This window comes from Echinops telfairi, unplaced genomic scaffold (genome assembly GCF_000313985.2).
Source record: "Echinops telfairi isolate 266 unplaced genomic scaffold, ASM31398v2 ScPeMD7_7458;HRSCAF=8496, whole genome shotgun sequence".
NCBI lineage: Eukaryota > Metazoa > Chordata > Mammalia > Afrosoricida > Tenrecidae > Echinops > Echinops telfairi.
In genome coordinates this window covers 28,304,961-28,319,147 of record NW_022111358.1, presented here as the reverse complement: position 1 = coordinate 28,319,147, position 14,187 = coordinate 28,304,961, and the positions used below count along the sequence as shown (strand labels likewise).

At 45.1% G+C, this 14,187-nt stretch overlaps 1 pseudogene; it reads left to right on the top strand.

The window, feature by feature from the left end:
- Window positions 1-3,347: 3,347 nt before the first annotated feature.
- Window positions 3,348-13,928, top strand: LOC123522704 (annotated as a pseudogene).
- Window positions 13,929-14,187: the final 259 nt, after the last annotated feature.

Genomic DNA, 14,187 nt, shown 5'->3' with positions numbered 1-14,187 from the left:
GCAAATCTGTTTTAAAGACACCACAAGGATGCGCAAACACAGGCCAGCACCTGGAAGAGATGTCTGCATCGTAAGTAGCATGTTGGGTTGCTAATCACAGGTAGCAGTTTGAACCCAGAAGCTCTAGGGGAGAAATGAGGCTTTCTACTCTAGAAAAAAGTTAATAGTCTCAGAAACCACAGGGGCAGTTTGACCCTGTCCTGCAGGGTCACTATGAGTCAGAATAGATTCCAGGACAGTGCATCTTTTGGTTTGCTTATAATCAACACTAAGATTCCTGGTGGTGCTGTGGGTTAAACACTAGACTGCTTAAGGCAAGACTGGTTGGTGGTTTAAACTCACCAGCTGCTCCACAGGAGTAAAATGAGGTCATCTGCTACCATAGAGAGTTACAGTCTCAGAAACCCTAAGCAACAGCCCAACTCTGCATGACACGTTTCCATGAGAAGAAATCAACTCAGTGAGAATGAATTTGCATTTACAGTCAACATTATCATAGCATCCAAAAAACACATGGATGATCCAAAAAAGACATGGATGACCCAGTAAGAAAAAGACAGACAACACTATTTTTTTAAGGCATAAAATTTGAGCAAGCTCCTCACTGGAATGCCATAATTTAATGAACATGAAAATAGACTCAATCTCACTCATAATATGAATATGAACATTTAAAAAGCCACACTGAAACTCCATTTCACACCCTCTGGGTTGGCAAGTATCAAAAAGTCTCTTTGTACCAAGTGTAGATGAGGATGTGGAATGACAGAAACTCTTGTGTGATTATCATTCTGATCTCTTTGAAAAGTGTTTGGTTGTACCTAAGAAGTCTGGGAATGTACATATTCCATCACCCTGAAGTTTCACTCCTAAGGATAAACTTCAAAAGACCGTGCACTTGTATGTGCTGGAAACATTGTGATGTAATAGAAACATTGCACTGTTTCTATTGCACGTGACCATGAGCAAGGCAAAGATAAAGGTCTATCCTGCTGTCTTTCTATTACTGAAATATAATCTCTAGCTGCACTATCAATAAGAATATCTCCCCATTCATCTGAAAGAATCTCCTTGAAATACGATGACTCACTTCATGAAGTTTGGTCAGGAAACATGACCAGCAATGTGCACAGCAGCATTATTCGTAATAGTGAGAAACTGAACGCTGTAGCCATCCACAAAAGCATGGATAGCTATGGTGTGGCTTATGCGTATCACAGACTGTTATACCACAGGGGAAAAGAATGAACCCGAACCCCCTGTAGTGGACAGACAGTGTGATGTGCCACCCTTAAATGAAGACTCAGAGCCTCCTTACCCAGAGTCAAATCCTTTCCGGATCACGTCACACCCATTGACTGATGAATGTAGGACCATAAACACCTAACCATCTCTTGCCAACTCAGAACAATAATACCTAGACCATTTGAGCTCCAGAGTTCCAGATGGAGCTCAATTTCACTCCCTTGCCAGTCATGCTTCCTGATTTCCTCCACCGATGTGGACCCCAAGGGCAACTTTCAATCACATCCTGCACAGTGCCCTACTTCACAGGAAACCCAACCGCGCTTCCCACACACAGAAACAATGTTGAATTACAGAAACATCAAGGCAAAGGGGTGAGGGGGCGGGCAAGTCAAAAAATGCATACAGTATGGTTCCTTCTGTATAAAATCCAAAACGCACTCTTCAGAGGTACCTAGGTCCTATGAGTCTACACGGAACAACAACAACAGCCCTGCAGATGGTAAAACAAGTGGTAAAACCCAGGCCGGTGGTGGTGACTTCCCAGAAGAACAAACAGCTTCGTATTGAAAGATGTAGGCATGAGAACGGTGAGACTGCGACTTACATACTACGGGCATATTATCAGGAGGGGCCAGTCCCCAGAGAAAGAGTTCATGCTTGGTCAAGGCGAAGGTCCGTGAGAAGCAAAGATCCTTGAAACAACGTGTAACTCTTCCCCCCTCTGGGGCCATCGCTGAAGAGCAGCAGCAAGAAGTTCAATCCCTTTGTGACTTTGGACCAGAGCAAAATCCGGGAAAGGCATTTCAATGCGCCTTCCCACACACACAGGAAGATTATGTCTTCCCCTCTTTGCAAAGAAACGGAGACAGAACTACAATGTCCGGTCCATGCCCACCGGCATGGATGATGACGTTTGGGTTGTGCAAGGACACGTCAAAGGTCAGCAAATTGGCAAAGTGGTCCAGGTTTACAGGAAGAAATAGGTCATCGACATTGAACGGGTACAGTGAGATAAAGCGAATGGCACAACTGCCCGTGTGGCCATTCACCCCAGCTAGGTGGTTCTCATGAGGCTAAACCTGGATAAAGCCAACAAAAAGATCTCGAACGGAAAGCCAAATCTTGTCAAGTAGGAAAGGAAAGGGCAGCTATAAGGAAGAATCACTTGCGAAGATGCAAGAGTAAGATAGTCTTGTGCACAGTTTCCATTCAAACCGGCCCATTGGAAAGCCTCGGTGTTCTGTGTGGTGCTTTGGCCCATATCTGGTTACTGTTCGTGCAGTCTCTTCTCAGTCTTTAGACTGGGAAAGGGAAGTTCAGGACACACTGGCTATTGAAGTCCGGCCATACTTCTCTGGTTGGCTCCATTCCACTGATGGGAAATACTAGTGAGCGGGCTATTTTTGTTTGTTTTTTACCCTTCATGGTTAAATTTAAATGAAATGTTGTCATTGTGGTCATTACATTGAAGAAGAAGAAGGAGAAGGAGGAGGAGGAGGAGGAGGAAGAAGATCCTCAACAATGTGGATTGTCACAGTGGCAGCAACAGTGGGCCCAAGCACAGCAGCGATTGTACAGTTGTGTTGAACCAAAGGTCTTCTGAGTCTCCAGCAATCCAAAGACACCTAACAACAACAACAACAGCAGCAGCAGCAAACGCAGACGGCAAAACAAGTCAGAAAACCCAGCATGGGTTGAAAGATCCCTTGGGGGACAGACAACAGGAACTCTGCGAGAAGGACGTGGTTCCATTTCTTAAGCTGAAGCGTGGATACCCAAGTGGCTGTTTCCTCGTTATCCTTTAAATGATACCGGTCACTTTTAAGCTTTTGTGTGTCAAATCTGTTACAATAAACTATTTCAAAGCAGCAGTGATGCCAGGGCTGGAAATAAAGATGGGGTGGGTGATGCCGTGGGGAGAAGAGCGCTCTGGAAAGAGGCTGGGGATGAAACGGCAAGGTGGCGAGTTTGGTTTGGAACATGGGTGCTGAAGTGAGGGCATGTTGAATGACTACCTGAAAGCAAGAGAAAGGACTGGAGCAGGGAGTGGGATGTCTAGAGCAGAGAGCTAACTGCTGGGACCCGGAAAAGAAACGAGCATGAAGACTTCCCTGGAGGATGAAGAGCCGACGTCCGAAGAATGGGCTGAGCAGCAGAGAAGGATGAAGGGGAGAGAGGAATTAGGTCTGTGGGCCAGAGGAAACCAGGAGGGCTCGGAGTTCGTGACGTCAGGAAAGGAGCTCTCGAGTTCCCAGAATGACACCGCAGACGCTACAAATAACAGAAAAGATGTTTTGATGTTAAGCCATTTGGGTTCTCTGCCATTGTTTGCATCCACTGCTCCTGTCCACTTAATCACAGCTTCAAAAATGTACTCAATAATAAGACTTTTGTTTAGTAATCACGAGATTTAATTTGGAAGGCATTTTTACAATTTAATGATAGTTATCTATAAGGGAAAAAAGCTCTCTGGAGACATTTCCAGAGCCTCTACTCCTTGGTAGCCAGCGAGTCAACACCCTTGTCTGATCTTCCTGTTGTCCCTCTTGCTGCCGGCACCTTCTAACTCTGTTTACTGCAGGCTTCAGCTCACAGAAATGGTGAGCATTTCCAGGTCTTTACATTGAGGTCTTAACAAATAAGGTCTTACCTCATGCAATGATAAAATTGCATCTATCTATGCACTCTAAAAGTTACATTAGCACAGACCAAAATGGTGGCCACATAGCCAATCATCAAAAGACTCTAAAGGGAAGGAGAGGGATTCCATTGAAATTAATATTTAATACTCTCAACCTTATCTCTGTAAATATCTTCATATTGTTTTCAACTCCTTTAAAGCATATGTCACCATGCTCCTTAGAGAATGATCATCAGTATTAACTGAAAGCTTGCCAATGTTTTGTGTGGAATAATTCCAACTCGATCCTATGGGGAGTGCTTGAGACCAAAGGGGGTCAGGATTCTGAAATATATATGGCTGTCCTCTTTATGATCAACACCAAGCAGTAGGCCAGCCTCCCCCAAAATGCTGGTGTGCACCCCATTTACCCAGCCCTAGCGGAGAATTGTTACTGCAGAAGGTTCTCTTACAGCTATAGGAAGATCGTGACCTGCCCAAGGGCTCCCGTCCACACGCCACTCGTTAGCTAGAAAGAAGGGATTCTTCTCCGTTTTGTACAACGTTACCTGGAAGTGCTGCAGGTGTATAGGTACCAGGTATGCCAATACCAAAGTCAAGCTGGAACGTAGTCACGGCCTGGAGCCCCTGAATGTCTTCAACTAGAGCCTCAGCCTGGGACCCCTCCCTGCCCCCCAGGAACAAACTACCATGCTAGGCAGAACAGAGGGTCCCAGAACCCCACTGCAGACTCGCCAGCTGATGGTGTCTTCTGATTTTGGTCAGTGCCCATGCCACACAACTATTAAATCAATTAACACCTCTGTTTTGTCCGTTTTCTGTTTTTCTCCCCTGTCTACACCCTTACAAAAGCCTTTAGAAACCACTTGTAGGCTCATGAAGGGTCTGGTGGGTGTGCATCGAGCTACGTTCCACTATTGCAGGTAATCGACTTCCAGAAATGTGCCTCAGGGTGGGAGCCCCGTGGCAATTCCAGCCAGGGCTGAGTGGCCTGGATCTCTCTGGGAGGTCAGGACACCAGGGGCTGGACCTTCCCGAATTCATCACACTCGTGAAGCAAATGAATGTGGCCAACCAAGGGCAAAGAGCACATCATTGAAGGGTGGCTAAGGGCAGCCCTGGGATGCAGACCCATCTTGACCCCTTCCTAGCTGTGCATTCTTGGGCTGGTTAACTAACTGCTCTGTGCCTCCTTTTCCTCACCTGTGGAATGGGGATCATGATAACAATCCAGGATCGTCGGTGATGCCGTGATTTCGCTTCGAAGCAAAAAGGTTGGGGGTTTAACCCCACCAGCCGCTTCCCAGTGGAAAGGTGTGGCAGTCTGCTGCACTGAAGTACGGACCACGTGGAAACCCTATGGGTCAGTTCGACTCTGTCCCATGGGGTCGCAGCACACGGTAACAACAGCAACGATAACACAGTCCCAACTTCAGAGGGTTGTGGTGAGGATTGAATAACTAATCAAGACATGGGTTCAAATGATTACATCCTCAATCGACCTAGCTATAATGATAAAGAATAAATGAAAGTGGTTTCATTAACTCCATTGTCACAGGATAACTTGAAGACGTGGGAGACCTTGGAGGTTATCTAGTCCAGAAGGGACTGAGGCCCAGAGGGAAGGAATAATTGATGGAGTCATCTCTTATACTCAGAATAAGAGATGTAATCATAGCCATCCTCCTAAAGGCGACTGATAACTCTCTGTACTTTGCCGTATGGCTCAGACATTGAATTGAATACACCAGCCAACCAAAACAAAATTAATCAGGAGAAAATGAGTGGATTGCCAAAATGGCAAGTGTACAAAGAAACAGAGAACATTGCACCTAATCCTCTTCCTTGTGTTGTTTCTACCTGCAGGAAGGCAGTGCCCAGCATGGCCAAGATGTTCTGACAGATGGGAAGGCAGTTAACATGCTTGAACTAGTGGCTAAGGCTGAGAGCTTTCCAGTTTCCAATAGAACAATGGCCTTGGTTCACCGAGGTATGCCCCCGTGCTTGATGTGAAAAGGAGTATGTTTACATACACTACTGAGATATCCTGGGGGGTTAGCAACCTGAAAAAATAACCCCAAATAATTATCACTCACTGCTACTGAGTGCTTTATGACTCATAGCAACCCTATAGGGCAGAATGGAACTGCCCCTTTGAGTTTCTGAGGGCTGAAAATCATTACAGGGGCAGAAAGCATCCATCATCTAACTCCCGCAAAACTGCTGGTAGGTTCAAACTGCCGACCTTGTCGTTACTAGCCCAGTGCACCGGCCACTACATCACCAGGGCTCTTTAAACACCAATTAAGATGCTCAGACCTTCTTTAACACTTAGCATCTGGCTGGATCCTGCCAGTTCTCTGTGCAGGCAATTATGCAGAGCTCAGTCATGGAGAGGGCTCGAGATCTTTCCCCAGGAGGCCCTCAACCCGACAAAGAGCAGATGGAAGCAATCCTCCTGGTGCACCTGAGTCACCACTCTGGGTCACGGGGATTCAGAAGACTTTGGAAAGGTTGACTCTGGGCTGCTTTGTTTAGGGGAGGGGCTGGTATATAAGGTACATACAATAATTAAATCAAGAAGAACTTAAGAAAAATTTATATTCGTTGACATAATTTTCTGGGTAATTAAAGCAACAGTAGGAAATTCAGCCTCCTGAAGAAGATTCAAAAGTAGGAACTAAAAACAGGCAGGATTTAGACTGTCAGAAGATAGTTTTGTTTTGTTTTTTTAACCTCTAGGTTTCTAGGACTAGAAACACACACACACACACACACACAACTAAGTATTGGGTTACTATGAAAGGTACAAACCGAAAAACCCAAACTAGTGGCGGCCAAGCCAGTTCGAACTCACACAGAGTCCGCGTGTTAGAGAAGACCGACGCTCCAGCGGCTGAGTTTTCAGTAGCTCACGGGCCTTGTTTTCCTCCCAAAGTGCCTCGGCATGAATTCGAACCACAGTCTTTTGGTTGGTGGCCAACCCCTGACTCCCTGGAGCCCCAGAGATACTCTTCTGTGCAAATACGGCTGAGCCCTGCAGCAGTGATGTCAAGATACAAACACTAGTAGCCGTAGAGATGAGACAAGGCAACACCATTCCAAGGAGCAATGAATCCTTGCAGCAAAATTTTGAAAAGTGACCCGTAAGATCGAGGAGGGATCATGATACTGGTGACGGAGCGAGTCCCTGTTGGAGGCAAACCGTTTTACAGGGAAAGCAGACTCGTGATGGAAAGGCAAGCCTCTACTCCGGGGAGTTTTTTCATGTGACCATCACACCGTCTAGAACCTCCGCTGCCAAAGCATTCGAGAAACTGGCTGTTGATTCAAACATGCAACAATCATAGGGATTCAGCCCAGTGAAAGATCCAAACCCAAACCAAACTCACTACCATCAAGTTGATGCCGAGTCATAGCGACCCTATAGGACCAGAAACAGCTGCCCCTGTGTGTTTCCAAGACAGTAACTCTTTATGGAGGTAGAAAGCCCAGCCTTTCTTGCTGGGAGCAGCTAGTGGTTTTGAACAGCTGATCTTGCTGTGAGCAGCCCATTATGCACCAGGGCTCAAATACTATCCAATGACTGCAGAATGGAGGAGTCGGATAAGAAACATACACCCTTCGAGCTCTATATTATAAGTGAAAAGAATGCATTGCAATGCACATGCACGCAGCGATGCTTTCTGTTTTGGCAGTGACTGCTACTACTACTACTACTACTAGTGGCTGGTGAGCCACAGTTGTGCTGATAACCACCGCTTGAAGTTCAAATCCGCCAGCCATTCCAAGGGCAGAAGACAAAACTCTCTATTCCCATCAAGCTGTGGTCTCAGAAACCCGCAGAGGCAATTGTTCTCTGACTCTCGATGAGTCGGAATTGACCCTTTGATCATGTCAACTGTCATTAAAGACGCAGCAGTGCCCAGTTGTAAAAGGAGTTGTGTTCCAGCGATTATTTATACATCGTCTTAACAAGCACATTCCACACTTGCTTGATGCCAACCACTGGTCTTGTTACAATATAACCTATTGAATTCTTAAGGAAAATGATAAAACAGGAACTGATATCTTCTTCAGTTTATTAAAGAAGAAACAAAAAAAAAGAAGAAACCAGAGTACAAGGCGTTAAGGAACTTTCTCAAGATCACACGGCTAGTCAATGGGGAGGTGCAAGTGTAAAAATATGACTCCAGGACACTGTCAGCACCAGTCTCTGCTGGCCTTTGCAATTTGAGAATATTTTCCTACCAGAATAATATCATAAACACGTGTACCATGAAGGAAGGAAGGAATAAAACATTCGCTCTCAAGCTGTCATGCACTTGCCAGCTCCTGGCAAGTCCATGGAGTGTTCTAGTAGACCCGTGACCCCTATGGTTGTCGATGACTGTGGTCTTTCTGAAGTAGGTCCCTAAGCCCTTCTTCCAAGGCACCTCTGGGTGGATTCAAAGTGCCCATCTTGCATGCAGTTGTCCATTTGAACTTTTTGCACCACTCGGGAACTATGTAGGTATGCTGAAGTCCTATAGATGTATCTGAGTGCTATCCCCGGCTCCTAGCACAGTACCTAACTCAGAGTGAATGCTCAGTATTTGTTTGTTGACTTTCATATAGAACGTACAGCCCTCTTATTACATTCGCACTCTGGAAAAACTCAGAGCACCCAACAGCAGAAAAGCTCAGAGCACCCAACAGCAGAAACATAGATTTCCCCCCCCCTCTCCAGGATCTCCCAGTGTGGCATAATGGGCTACTTGCTGAGCAGCCAACCCCAAGATCCGCAGTTTGAGCCCACCAATCACTCTCAAGAGAAGGGTGAGGCTGTCTATTCCCATCCATTGAAAACTGAAAGGGACAGTTCTGTCCTGTCCCATAAAGTCCCTAGGAGTTGGAATCAACTAACTGGCTGTGAGTTCGGTATGTCTGTCTGCCTGTCTGTTTGTATGATTGAGAGCAACTCCGACATTGACCGCAAGTGCTTCAAAAAGAATTTGAGATATTAGGTCTATGGAGGTGGCACAAAGCTTTGATAGCAGGTTTCAGATAGGGTCTGAATTTTATCAGCAGAGTGATATATAAAATGCCAGCAGCAAAACTGGGAGAGACCCTGGATATCTATTGCTGAGGAGCAAGCTCTGATTGCAAGTCTGTGACAGAAGGTGGTGTGGAAGTCGGTAGTCGGTTGGCAAGATGCGCTTCTAGGAGCAAGCTACATAGAAACTGGGTCCCTAACTAGGGCATCTGTTTGTAAGCAAGGGACAATGATAAACCAGCCATCTGCAACTTAGAGTCCACATCTGGGTCAACCATTGAGACAGTAAATAATATCTCTCCATGGTTGCTTGGTAGAAAGAGAAAAGTAAGCTATTTTTCTGACATTTTTTCAACATTAGAAAAAATAAATAAGAGAAAACTTGCTGTGATTATATAAAATACAACAGAAATTATATGAAAATCAAACAGATGCTGTGCCTTGGCCATTTTATTCCCAGTTTAATTTTTTCTGGCTTTTATTATGATGTTTGGTTGACTTTTGCAAGGTGCTCAATGAATAATTGTAACCATTCACTGATTCCTGATATACAAGACAAAAACTAGATAAATATTAAAATATATAAATTATAGATCGGTGTGGATAGGAAGTAAATAGTATATTAGAATAAAGAGAATTAATAAATAAATTAAAACTCATGGTGACCCTATAGGACAGTTGACTGCAAATCTTTACAGGGATAGAAAGCCTCATCTTTCTCTCTCAGAGTGGCTGGTGGTTTTGCACTGCTGATGTTGCAGTTCACAGCCCAACTCACAGACACTGCACCACCAGGTCTCCTAGAAGTACGTAGGAAAAGGGACAGAAAATACCAAATGGGAGGGTGTAAAACAACTACTTGAAATTTTGATACATTTTATTCTGCTCCATAAATACGTTGTCGTCATTCCCTTTTCTTTGGAGGCATCTACTCATGCAAGGGATCCCTGGTGGTGTGGTGGTTATGCATTGGATTGTGATCCTCGTGGTGAACAGTTCAAAACTCCAGCAGCTTCGAGAGAGAAAGACTGGGCTTTCCACTCCCATAAACAGTTACAGTCTCATAAACCCAATGAGAGTGAGACTTATGCAAGATGACGGATTCCCCTTGACATAATTACACCCTCATCATGGTAGACAACGGAGGAATAATTCATGGAAAAGTACAAATACAGAACATATGCATATTTTCAAAGTTCAATTGCAAAGCAAATGGCCTTGTAAATCTACTATATGATGGTAAACTAAAAATACTCTCGACATTCATAGCTAATGAGGAGCGTGAACTCATACCTTTGGATTGTGTTTAGTGGCAACTGATAATCAGAGGAGGAGGTGGAAAAGGAGAAGGGAGAAACAAGAAGCAGGAAAGTCTTGATTTTTTTAGAACGTGGGATAGGTCAAAACTAATGAATCTGAAGAAGGGAAGCAATTATTTGCGTACTGAATTAGGAGACTGAAGAAAGCATTGTTTTATATCCCTTTATTGCAGATTTACAGAGCATATCATCAATTTTGCATTCCATAATGCACATTTTGTTTCCACTCATCTATTGCAACTCCCTCAATGAGCCATCACTTAGCCCATTCTTCTCTGCTTCCTGTTTCCAGTTCTCCTTTCCTACCCCTCTGAGCTTTGCCCGTGGGTAAATGCTGTCCTTCTGATCTTGATTCCTGATTGGTCTAACATGGGGCTGAGTTCAGTTCCAGACTGAAGAATGACTAAGAGCCAGAGTCTCGGGGGTTCCACCGGTCTCTATCCAAGCTTGGTGTCTTTCATGATTTTGAGTTGTCACACATTTTTCTCCCAACTCTATTCAGGACCTTATTACTAATGTGATGCTTTTTCAAAGCAATTGGTAGTGGTGGCCAGGCACCGCCTAGCTTTTCTGGTCATGCGTCCATTGCTTGACTCTCCTGGCTCTTCTTTCCTGTGGGTGGGAAGAGACTGGGAGTTGCACCTTCGACGGCTGCTCGTGAGAAAAGAAGCATGGTGTTGCTCAGACGTTTGACATAAAAATCTTCTGTGGCAATGTATTGACTAGCGATCCCACCTTATCAACAAAGCTTGCTTTCAAACCTAGCCCACAAAAGCAAGTATAATCAGGATTTTCTCTGCAAGAATAGCTGCGATGCTGTTTCTTTCTAAAACTCTTAAACAGACTATGAAGGTATTCACCATTATCACTGGATCCAAAAAAGAGAAAGAAAAGAAAATTTTCCTGAAAACAAAAAAATGTTGCTGAATAGATCTTGTCTTTGGATTGGAATTAACACTGAACTGTGGTTTAAGAACCCTACTGGAATGACATCGGGGAAATGTATGTGTTTCATGGATTTAGTGACAAGGAGACAGAGTTCTGACTGGCCTGCTACAAATGTATAAGGAGGTGAAGAAAAGACTGGTGGCAAATCATAGATTGTCAAGCACTAATGAATCAGAATGGAATAAGAACCTTAATTTTACTCCATCCTTATCTTAGTTTTCCAGTGTTAATTGACCCAGCAGGGTGACGGTGCTGCCTGGCATTGCCTACAGTGTATGCTTACGTAGAAAGCTGGGTGAGCAGCGTGAAACAACAAAGTCAAGTGAAGGGAAGTCCTTGGAAATGGTGTATACAAATAAGGGCCAAAGGACTTCCTCGTCAGAGCGATGTTTAACGTCCATGTCCCACACTGGGCAGACCCAAGTTGAAGGGCGCCATGTCTTTCGAGTCTCCTCTTCAGGACTGGGGGCAGCAGCTCTGTCTGCGTGTCTGCTGGTGGGACCAGCTTCAGCAGTGGAAGCAGATGTGGCCTGGGGGGTGGCTCTGCCCGTGGAGGAGCCGGCAGCTGTGGCCTGAGTGGGCCGGGGGTGGTGGTGTCTGGTGGTGGCTTTGGTAGCTGCTCAGTAGGAGGTGATTGGGGAGGAGGATTCTGAGGCTCTGGGGCTGGTTTTGAGGGGCTCTGGCTTCGGTGAGGGTTCTGGATTTGGTGGTGGTATTTAGTGGGGGTTTCTCTAGCTACGGTGGTGGCATGGGTGGTGGTGGCATGGGAGGTAGCACAGGTGATGGGGGACTGTTCTCCGGAGGTGAAAAGCAAACCATGCCGAACCTCAACAACCCACCTGGCCAGTTACCTAGACAAGGTCAGAGCCCTGGAGGAGGCCAACGCCGACCTGGAGCACAAAATCAAGCAGTGGTATGACAAGCGTGGGCCTGGGTCTGGAGGTGGTGGATCCGGAAGGGATTACAGCAAGTACTACCCAATCATTGAGGATCTGAGGAATCAGGTGAGAAACTGTACAGTGCTCAGGTTCTATTATGTTACAGCAACTATTAGATCATTGAAGAGTTGAGGAGTTAGGTGAGTTTCCATTACTTTTAGATTTTTATTTTTATTCTGATCCTGTACTTTAGTGAGAAAAAAATTTGACTCAAGGGATTGTTTGTAAACAGATTTCCTTGTATACAAGGTCGCTTCAAAGAGTTCATGGGAAAAAATGAAACGGAAAGATAATGGACTTTTTCTTTTTTTTGGTGTTTTTTTTATTATTAATCATTTTATTAGGGGCTCATACAACTCCTATCACAATCCATATGTACATCAATTGTGTAAAGCACATTTGTACATTCATTGCCCTCATCATTCTCAAAACATTTGCTCTCCACCTAAGCCCCTGGCATCAGGTCCTCACTTTAATGGAATTTTTCTTCAAACTTTTACAAGTCCCCTTATATGTCTTTGAATGGTAACAGCAGTGTGCATGGCACACAACCACGTTAAGTTTGCATCTTACTTGAGACTTCCTACATAAGCATACATTGTAGGCAATGCCAGGCAGCACAGTCTTATGAGCACAGGAAAACGACGGCAGTGGGTCGGCATTGCCATGACAGATGGGGGCCTGGGTCTGGAGATGGGGGGCCAGGAAAGGAGGACAGCAAAGACCGCCCAATCCTGAAGATCTAACACATCCGAAGCCCAGTGGCGGTACCTCTTCATGATTAAACTCTAGGACACTCTGAAATCCTTCCACTGCTGATGGTCAACTGCGACACCCCAAATGTTCAGACATATCTTGGATAAAAATAACCCTAATAACTACATTATTAGTGATGTCAATAGACTAATTGATTGAGGAACTTGTGTCCAACAATCCACAATGGACAGCAGTTCCTTAAAATAAAAAAAGTTGTCTCGGCAACTTGCGAATCGGCAAGTTCATGGGGTCTCCCTTTTGCTCTGCATCTCTAAATTCCTAGGTCGCAGCAGCCACTACTGCCAGTGCCTGTGAGACACACCCACTACCCACCCCTGGTGAACAATGCTAGGCTTGCAGCTAAGGACCTCAAAATGAGATGGTTTTGCCTCAAAATACATCTAGCACTATGACACAAACAAGATTCGATTCATCTCATATGAAACGTACAACGAGGAGCTATTTGGGGTCACTCACCCAAGTATCAGACAAATGCTGTATGAGAATACTGCACCAATGTACACACTGGGAGGTAAAGCAAAGGCAGTTTTAATGTGTATTCAATGGTAAAAGATTGCAAAAACAGAGCTTTGAGGCACAATTTGATAAGCTTTGCTTACATGTTTCAAATGAAGAACCTCAACTTGAGCCAGATGCTGCTTGGCAAAGCCTTTTTAAAATAATCACATTCTTAAATCATATGCTAAAAATCTCTCAAAGTACAAAAAATGAGCTCTGCCTACAGCAGCCAGTTAAAGCAGATATAAACCCAGGCAAAGTGCTCAGTGAGGTAGGTATGACCACATCAGACCTTAAAATGCCATCTGAAAGCTTAACCAAACAACTGCCTGACCGCAAGAACCACGACTAGGTTTCCAAACCAAGGGCTTCACGGCACTGATTTTTGTGTTCTCCCCCAGGAAGCGAGCACTTTGCAGAGCCAGGCCAGTGGAGGGGTGACTGTCAAAATGAACCCAGCACCAGACATGGATCTAGCCAAGCTGCTGAACACCACAAGGGCGCAGTTAGGAGGGGGTGGCTGAGCAAAACCACAAGGAGACTGAGGAGCAATTTAACAAGCAGGAGGCTTGGGGCTGGCAGAGCTAGAGGACCAGCACCCCAAGCCAGGCAGCTGCACGTCTTTGATTCCACAGTACTTGGTTCAATGCTTGCAGAGTGAATCCTCACAGATGCAGATCACCACAGAGGCAAGCGCCTCAGTGTAGCTGTGAGAGACATCCTGGAACTGAAATAAGCCTTCTCGTCTCTCCAGACTGAACTGTAGTCTGTCCTGGACATGGT